The following is a 10,321-nucleotide window of genomic DNA, read 5'->3' as shown; positions in this document are numbered from 1 at the left end:
ACGGTGGGAGGGACGGAGGGAGGGACGGAGGGAGGGAGGGAGAAGCCTGCCTGCTGGGGAGCTGCAGGAATCTGCGACAAAAAAAAAAAAAAAAAAAACCGATGACAATCTAAAATCCTCCCCTGCGCCAACCTCTAAATTCGTCTGTCACTTCAGACCCCAAAGAGTTGACAGAGAAGCAGAATTTCAACTCCAATATACTTAAATGTGTTTCGGGGCAAAGAAGCAAGCTAACGAGGAAAGAGATTTAAAGAGTTTCTCTCGGTATTTGTCAAACTTTTATTTCCTGGCTGTGTGTGAAGAGGGGATTCAACTTGAATTTTCTACCAAGGACCTGTGTACAGCCACCCACCCAAAGGTAAGTTTTAATTAATTTAATGTGTTGTCTAATTTCCTTTGTTAAACTTATTTGCATGATCTGATAAAGCTAATATTTTGCCTAGATAATAGAAAGTCACTTATTTACCAAAAAAAAAAAAAAAAGCCTTTTGTATGCTATATAGAAAAATTCACTAATAGGGGATTTTAACCTTTGTATTTATGTTTCCTTTTCTTGGGCAAGATTAAATTATAAAGATTAATAAAAGAAGGTTTTAGGAGAAACCAAGAGCACATGTAGAACTGTTGTTAGTCAGATTAGCATTCATATCCTGGTGAAATCTGGATCCTGAAATGTGTTTTGTAGAACTGTTTTACTAAATACATTAAAAATCATAAGGACAGTGGTTTTTGAAAATGCTTTCAAATCAAATAACTTGTGTTTTTTCGATGTTTAAATTATCTGAAGTTATTCAGTTATCACCATTTTAGTACCTAACAGCAATGCAAAAATGGAACATTTTGTTTTACCAAAAGGTAGGACAATTCCAAAATATTATATTGTCCTTGATTATTTTTTTGGTTATTGTGACTATTATCACTTTTCTGGCTCCCTTGAATATTTTTATGACTCATTGTTTTTTTGTCTTCTATCATTTTTAAATGCACACCCACATACATAAATAACTATAATTCCTAATGACGCCTTAGTTAAGTAGGCAAAAAGGCAGGAGATGAATTGAAGAGCTAATGAGATTATGATAACTCACAAGATACTACCATATCTGGCTCTGTCTTCTAACATTAAACAATAATGCAATCCTCCTAGGTCTTTATTAGAGGTTACCCTGCAGTGAAAACCTTGCTTGCCACTGCAGATCAATACCACTGATACATAACCAAGAGGTACTGCAGAAAGACTATCTCTTCCGCACTGCCTTTAATCTGCAAAGAGGTTAAATATGTCACCTTGGCATTGTAGCTTAGCCCTCTTCTGGCACAAAGCCTAAGTACCCTGAATAGAAACGTTCACTCAGTTCAACTCAGCAGAAATCTTTCTTTTAATTCTCTCCTTTCTCATGTATTACAGGCTGTTTTCACTTCACAGGCAATTCAGCTAAATCTCGATGGTTATGATGATTGCAAGTTATTTTTTTTAATACACCCATCTTAGGAAAGAATTAAGTTTATATTTCTGTTCATTCAAACAGATCTAGCAAAACAGAGCAATCTATTTCATCTACTTATCACCCAGTCAACTGAAGATGCTTTCTGCATTTTAGGAAAGAATATGTACATGTTATTAATGAATTTTTTTCTTACCGGGAATTTTTATATAGCCATTTAGCAGAGTTCTGGTCTTTTCTTCCCAGGAGGTCCTTTGGTATTTGACCCCCAATAGTCTCACATGAACAGTTTCACTTATCAATTAAATAAAAATAATAGTGATGATAGAAATGAATAATGATGTATCTAGACAACTGAAAAAAAATATTCATCTCATTTCCTCTTCACTATTTCTTATTTTTACTTAGTTGATATTTAACAGTACACAAACTGTTAAGGTTAGCACAACGTACAGGAGATATTGGGAATCCTTTTCCACCAAGAACATAAACAATTATTTTTAAAGACTCAGGTGCCCTCACATATCAACACTGGAACAACTGAGTGTAGAAAGGTATGGGACCCCATAAATCTAGGACAATTTCCATGGTAGGCCTGGGTATCCACAAGATGCCCAATTAGATTGATACCTACGTAACAGGGGGTACCTGGGGTATCTTCCACCATTGATGAGTCTGCAATGCTGGCACCACATGTAACAGGTAGCCCTGCTTTTGCTTTAGACATCAAAAGATGGACAGTGGACAGAAGCTCTTTAATTTGATGTAGTCCTAGCTATTTATCTTTGCCTTCACTATCACTGCTTTGGGTGATGAGTCTTTAAAGATGTTACCGCGGTGTATGTCATGTAGTGTTACGCCTATATTTCCTTCTATATATGTTATGGCTTCGGGTCTTATGTCTAGTTCTTTAATCCATTTTGAGTTGGTTTTTGTGTATGGTGTGAGGTATAGTCAAGCTTCATTCTTTTGCATGTAGCGACCCAGTTTTCCCAGCACCATTTATTGAACAAACTTTCTTTGTTCCATTGTATATTCTTTGCTCCTTTGTCAAAGATTAGTAGCCAGAAAGAAAAAGAAAAATACCGGATGGTCTCACTCATAGCAGGAATTTAGAAAATCTAAATAAGGGACCAGGAGAAAGTCTAGTTATAATAAAGTAAAATCAAAATCAACAAGCAACTATAAGCCAGAGACACACTAAGGGCGGAGGGGGTGGGCGTGGGAGTAGAGATTATGGTCAAAATAAAGGCGGTGGGAATTGTATGGGGACTATAACCAAGATGAAAAAGCATACATTGTGCAAAAATGAAAAATAATATAAAAAATATATATATATATATATAAAGATGGACAGAACTCATAGAAACAGTGTGTGGTCTTGACTAGTTGTTGGGAGACAGTGTAATAAAGTGAGTAAGAGTGGATTCTGGACACAGTCCTAGTTTACATCTAGGCTTGAGCAACTTCCATGACTTTGGGCAAATGACTCTTTGACTGGCAGTCCCCTCACTTGTGAAAGTGTTGGTCATAAAATTAGTTGCTATCGCAGAGATTTGTTCTAAAAACTGAGTGAAGAAACAGCTAAGTCTGGTGCACAGGAAGCAATCAATGATCACAGCTCATTTTAAAGCATTAGTGACCTAAATGTCCCAATTGATACTCTGATACTCTGTTGAAAGGGAGTTGACTCTAGGTTACTCCTCATGGTATCCTTCCTTGTACTGACAAATTTTGCTGGGGTGTGTGTGTGTGTGTGTGTGTGTGTGTTTGTGTTTGTGTGTGTCTATGTCAGATCTATGCCTCAAATCAACACAGTAGTGTGAACAGAGAATGGATTTGAGAATCTAACACACCTGGCTTTGAATCCTAGTTCTGTCTCACAAACTGAGAACTTGGGCAGTCATGTCAAGCCTCCTAGACTCAGTTTACTCACCTATTATGGGAATAGTGATAAAAATACCCTCAAATGGGATTGATAGAGAATTAAATGAGATGTTGATTAAATGCCTTGCTTAATACGAAATTTCCTGATTACTTACAAGAAGTCTCATGTATTACTGAGAAAGTGTTCAGTTATGCAATTGGAATGATCTTTCTGGTAGTAAAATTGGGGATCAAGAAGAAAATATTCTTTAAATTCCTTGTCCTTGTTTATCCAATGAAATGGAAAAATAAATCTGATACTACTGGGTTCCCCTAGAGGGTCTCAACATGATGTATAGTATTCTTTATGCTTCATCAATTAGTTGCTTCTTAATGGCCAAGTCAAATGAAACCAAAGGGAGTTTTCTGTTTCAGATTGCCATTAAGAAGAGAGACAAAATGCTGCTTCGCAGTCAATTCTGTTTAACTGGCCTACTTGGACCAGGGAGAGGGCCTCCAACATTTCTCTTTTCTTATCTTTTCTAAAAGCAAGAATAGGGGTTTTGACTTGCACTAGGGGGTATTTTTCACTCTCAACTGAAATTCGAATGAAAGGGCTCAGTTTTTGTTTTTTGTTTTTGTAAACCTCTACCCTGTGTTCCTAGCATTGAAATGTCAGCTGCTTTTTCTGGCCACATGTAGCAGGAGCAGCTTGTCGTCATGGCAATGAAAGGGTATAGAGAAGAGTTTCATGACCCACTCTGTGAAATAACTCTTAGTCTGCTTCAAAATCCTTCCTTAGAAATGAAGTCTCCACTCCTGGCTTGTTTCCTTTCTATTATGCAACCACTTTAATTACACCGATTGCAGTAGCTAAATGTTTCCTTTAAAGATTCAATGAATGGACGTTTAAAAAATGAACAAGAAAGCAGCTAAAAGGGTGACCGGTTTACTGTGGCACCAGGAGGAAAATGAGTGTGAAGGCCCTTAAAAGAAGAGAAAGAGAAACGACCTCACACTATAGCACATACTGCACATCCCGCCATAAATTCATTTTCCTTTTGGTGGGTGTGGTGTGGTAATTACACTCGCAGGGTGTGATCCTATAGCTCTGAATCATATACAGTGTTGTAAATCAATGCTGCCTCATTAAAAATAAAAGCCAAATAAATCCATTTTTCTGAGTGTTCCACTGCCTCCTCACAACTTCATAATGGACTGCAGAGAGTACAGTGGTTAATCCAGGGATGGGGCAAGCTGCCTGGACTCGAATCCTCATGCTCATGCTTTCTGTTTTATTTGTTTTTTAATCTTATCCACTTTTCACCTTCACCTTCTCATCTGTAAAACAGAAATAATCAAATCACAAAACTGTTGTGAGAACTGAATTGGACAGTGTGTGTAAGACTCTTATTACTCTTTCTGACCATGGTAAAGGTTGATTATGAAGTTTCCCCTGCTTGTTAAATACGGATTCATAAGATTGGTATAGGGTTAACTGAAATTAAGTGCTCGATAAGAAGAGGTTCTTTCAATAAATTTCATCACCAGGTCTAACTGTTAAGAATGACTTTTTGAACTTGGAATTGCTCATTGAATATTTATTGCAATAAATATATGCATCAGGATTAGCATCATAAAGGTAAACCATTGAGTTTCTAAACAGAAAAAATAATTAATGAGAAGTTCTTACATTTATAAAGAGTAAGGAAGACTCTTCTCATCTTGATTAACACTAAGGCAAAAGGTATTAAAACATCTTAAGTTTCATTAAAATGCTTTTTATTAAAGTTTCTCTTTTGGTTTCTCCAGTGTTTTCCAGGTCATACAATTATGTAAGTAATATTTTCATCTAACATAGCAAACAGCTAATGTATTCAGTGTTTTAGACCATGTCAAAAGATGATAGAGAAGCAAAAACAGAGAGGGCCTGTGCTCTTGTGAAGCTGCTGTGGAGCCAGGAGACCATCATTAATCAAATCATCATATTAATTAAAAGTACATGTGCTCAAGCTGAAATGACCTTGAACCAAACCCTTCTTCATTTTTCTGCTTAAAACCAAACCTTGAGAGCCTCCCTGGTGGCACAGCAGGTTGAGCGCAGCACTATGAAGCTGTCCGCAGCCTCTGCAGCTCAGGTTCGTTCTGGCCAGCCAGGGAGATAACCACATGGCATGGCAGACCTCTCCTGTCTCGACTGTTACTCCCCTCAGCTGTGTATTTCAGTCAGTCTGCGTGTTCTGTTCCCTACTCTGTTTCTGGTGAATCCTCTCACCAACCCCACACCTCTGGCCTGTACCCCAGCTCTTGTATAAATATATAAAATCTTAAAAAAAAAAAAAAAAAAAAAACCTTGAAAACTGACCATAGATCTGAAGCATCCAGGCAGGGAGAGGAGGGGATAATGAGAGAAGAGAAGAGCACAATGAACTCTGATGAAGGACTATGGGTGCAGTGGTATTGGGAGAACTAGAATAACCATGCCTGGGGCGGGGGGCGGGGGGAATCTTATGCTGTCAAAATATTAACAAGGATATAAGACAATGATACGTCCTTAAAGTAAACCAATAAATATTAAAAAAGAAGAAAGATCCTCAGCCAAAATCTGTGGTCAATCTAAATGCATAAAGAGGTAATATCTTGATAATATACACCTATTCACAATAGGACACTATTGTTATATTTAGAACTTTTTGTTTTCAATATTTTCTAGTGGTGGGCATGATGTATTTATAGCATAATTGGGAAAGAGGAGTAAATGTTCTCATTATATTTGAATATACATTGCAAATAATTATATGGCAAAATAAGCATTGAGGGGGAAGCACCTTTGTTTTAAGAAAGAAGGTAAGGAGGCTGATCTCTGTTAAACATACATTTGAAGAGGTGTGAACCTATACCCCTAATATATGTACAGTGTTGTAAACCTATGTCACCTCAGTAAACATACTTTTTTTAATTAATAAATAAGTAAATAGAAAGACAAAAGAAAAATTTTTTTAAAGATTTATTTTTATTTATACAAGACCTGGGGTACAGGCCAGAGGTGCGGGAGGATGAGAGAATTCACCAGAGACAGAGCGGGGAGCAGAACAGGCAGACAGACCAAAGGCACTGCTAAAGGGAGCAGTAGGCGCAGCAGGAGAGATCTGCCACGTCATGTGGGTATCTCCCCGGCTGGCAGGGAATAGAACCCACCATGCAGTGGCTGCGGACAGCTTCACAGCACTACGCTCAACCCGCTGCATCACCAGGGAGGCCTAAGAAAATATTTAAATATACGAAATACCTAGAATAATAGTTCTGTCTACATTTTATTGTGATATCAATAAATTAATAAACAGTGAAATAGAATTGTTTAGAAAGTAATTTATAACCTTGATATTTGCATATTAATAATATGCATATTTACAAAAATATTGATATGAAAATATTTGACACCCAGTAATGATTTTATAGTGAGTTTTAAAAGAAATGTTTTTTCATTTCCATAATCAATTTGAAGGCAAAAGTTACAAAAAAAATCTTGTGAAATATCACATTTATATGACCTCATTTTGGCTCTGTCATTTCTTCTCTCAGCATGGAATAACATGGCAGATGTGTGATTGAATAACATTTATCTTTTCATAAAGTATTAAGTTTGCTCTCTACTTTAACATTACCACCACAAAAGTGGAATTTTTTATTCTCATACTTTATAAAACAATTTGGATGAAACTCTATCTGCGACATTAGTGTCTTGTTTCCTAGATCCACTCTACAGCTATCTAATACAGAGCATATCATCAATCCTTAACATTGTTTATAACACAGTTCTTAAATCCTGCAAACGCTGCAAATTTGATCCCCATGCATAAATTTTCATTCCATGGTGATTATCTCCACATCTTACTTACTCCACTGTATTGCTTTCTTCAGTGCTCTTTTAAGGGCTTATATAAAACCACTTGAGTCTAAATTTGTGTAATTCCAACACTTGCAATAATGAAGTCATACCTCAAGAATAATTCTTAACCAAAAATAAGCAAACAAAAATAAGCATTGCTTGTGATCCTTTCACACAGTTTTCCTGAAATGGTAAATTATTATTCAAGATGAAGTAACTGAGACAATGGCCTTTAATAAGAGAGACCTCAGAAGCACTAACACATAAGCCAAATCCCTTTTTTTAATAGCATGACTAGGGGAAGGTGGTAAAACTTCACATTATATTTGAGTGTAAATATGCCAAAATAAGTGTGGAGGGGGAAGCACCTTTGTTCTAAGAAAGAAAGTAAGGAGCCTGATCTCAGTGCGAGGTTAGAGATGGTATCCTTAATCTGAAAGCTGCATCAAGGTTAACTCCATTGTGTGTGTGTGAGAGAGAGAGAGAGAGAGAGAGAGAGAGAGAGATGTATGGGGCAATGATGGTTATGGTGAGAGAATGCTGACAAGGAAATCCTGAGAGTGTGAATTCTCTGTGCAAAGACCATGGAGCAGAAGGGATTGTGGCCTATTTGAGACACAGAAATAAGGCCAGCAACTCTGAAAACCGGGGCAGAACAGTAAGTGTGTAATACTAACCAGCTCCTCCAAATGCCCTCTTTCTTGAGAACCTAATGTGTTTATTTTCTACTAGATTCATGTTTCATGCATGTCTTTAACATCTCTGCCTGAATTCTGGGTGGCCTCAAATCTCTGATAGGCATGAACCATTTCTACCCGTGCTTAGACCCACATAGCAAAAAGGCTCAATTAGACATGACAAGAGGCAGTCAAGATCAGAGCCCCAACTAGACCCACCCCAACTAGACCTGCTCTTTAGGCATCAGATCTTATCTAAATAGCAGTGGACAAAATATGAGAAGGATAAATTCTACCTTAAACGATATCTGAAAGAGGTTATTGAGGAAAGAAAAGAGGAAGTATGAACAAAGAAATGATCGTGTAGTTGAAATCTATGGATGTAGTTATCCTCAAAGTAATTTTATGAAGTTGGTTAAATCTGCAATGTGCAGGTATTTACCCAAAGGACACAGAATCTTAATTCAGAAGGGCACCTGCACGCCTATGTTTATAGCAGCACTATTTACAATAGCTAAGCTATGGAAACAACCCAAATGCCCAAAAATGGATGACTGGATCAAGAAGATGTGGTACATATACACAATGGAATTTACTCAGCAATCAAAAAAGATAAACTCACGCAATTTGCAGCAACATGGATGGAGCTGGAAGGGATCACACCCAGTGAAATACGCCAGAAAGAAAAAGAAAAATACCGGATGGTCTCACTCATAGCAGGAATTTAGAAAACCTAAATAAGGGACCAGGAAAAAGACTAATCTTAATAAAGTAAAAATCAAAATCAACAAGCAACTATAAACCAGAGACACACTATGGGGGGGTGGGGGGAGGAGAAGAGGGATTAGAGTCAAAATGGGGGGGTGGGAATTGTATGGGGAATATAACCAAGATGAAAATGCATACATTGTGCAAAAATGAAAAATGTTGTGAAAAATATATAAAATAAAATAATTAAAAAATCTGAAATGAACAATTTAGAACTTATTTAGACTCAAAATATGTGGTCTTAAATACCTACTATAGTTATTATTGTTGAGTGGGGTGGGGAGAGGTCAGAGCCCCAGAAAAGTCTGTATCATTGGTGAGTATATTATATACACTGCAGGGCAAGAACACCTTGATGTTGATGACTTAGCAAAGAACCTGAAATAGAACTTATTTTTTAATCCTTCAGATGACTTTAACCTCAAGCTGTAGAGCTCTCCCAAGAGCCTCATTAATACTTAAAAAGTCCTAAAGTGTCAGTGTTACTCTGGATCAGGTAACCACACATATGGGTCAGCCAAAACATGACTGATAACAAAGGCGTTGGCTGTCCTGTAAAGACAGGGTGAAGGACAATTTTTGTTTTGGTCTGATTATGAAGTACCTATAACAATCATTTTGATTACTGCATTTCCCTGAAAGGAAATTTTCCCATAGTTATAACATTTTCTAAAAATAGTGACCTTCAGGCTTCCTCTGACATAAACAAATTCAACACAAGATACCTGGCCTTATTTGGAAGCATGGATGTACATACTCCAAGAAACATTATGCCAGTAGTAAGAAGAAAAATAAAATAACAGGGAAAACTGTCAATGCTGTCCTTTATCCAGGGTATTCAGAACATCTTTCTCAATTTGTTTGATGTTAGACAAGGTAAAATGAACAGATCAAGTAGCCACATCTGTCTGGAAACCAAACATTTTGAAGCAAGTTCTCTGGCCTAGAAGGAAGGAGGAGGATGTGTAAATCTGGCAGAGGCTGTTAATAAAGGATACAACAACTGGATAAGAGCCCAATCCTGTGGGGAGAGGGATTGGATCCCTGGTAACACAAGGAAATTTCAATTAGAAAGATAGAAAGACTTGACGCACTAACTATGAACACTAAAATTTCCTAAGAACAAAAATAAGTCTACCCAACAGAAGGGATGGAAGAAACCCAAGCTCGCACCCTTAAAGGTATGGACAGTCATGTTTACACGGCAGTGAGGTGGTCAGACAGCTTATTAATCCTTAGCAGAAAAAGAAAGAAAGAGAAAGAAGTTAAAAAGAGAGCAGGGGTATGGCAAGACAAGAAATGCCCAGTGGAATTAATTAGGTGGTTACTATAAGTAGATTGAAGTGGAAGGCAAATGAACAACTTCCAAATAAAATTTACCATTTTAAATATAATTTTTTTTTTTTTTAAAGATTTATTTATTTATTTATACAAGCACTGGGCAACAGTCAGAAGCGCGGGAGGGTGAGAGAATTCACCAGAGCCAGAGCGGGGAGCAGAGCAGGCAGAAGGACCGAAGTACACTGCTGAGGGGAGCAGCGGGCGGCAGGAGAGGTCTGCGCACCATGCGGGACCCTCCTCCAGTGGCCGGGGAGCAGCCGGGAATCGAACCGGCGCCGCAGAGGCCGTGGGCAGCTTCACAACCCAGCGCTCAACCGCTGCGCCACTGGGGAGGC

The 10,321-nt window shown here is 37.7% G+C and overlaps 1 protein-coding gene across 1 annotated transcript in view; it reads left to right on the top strand.

Annotated features, from left to right (window-relative positions):
* The first annotated feature begins 21 nt into the window (after positions 1-21).
* Positions 22-10,321, top strand: part of SPARCL1 (SPARC like 1) — a 56,751-nt gene continuing 46,451 nt past the window's right edge. Inside the window, exon 1 of the mRNA XM_037529721.2 lies at positions 22-358. The gene's annotated coding sequence lies outside the window, so the exon portion shown is untranslated. The remainder of the gene's footprint in view (positions 359-10,321) is intronic.

Source organism: Talpa occidentalis, unplaced genomic scaffold (genome assembly GCF_014898055.3).
Source record: "Talpa occidentalis isolate TD23 unplaced genomic scaffold, MPIMG_talOcc4v2.1 talOcc4.6, whole genome shotgun sequence".
NCBI lineage: Eukaryota > Metazoa > Chordata > Mammalia > Eulipotyphla > Talpidae > Talpa > Talpa occidentalis.
Note: the sequence above shows the minus strand (reverse complement) of the source record. Positions and strands in the feature narration are given on the sequence as shown.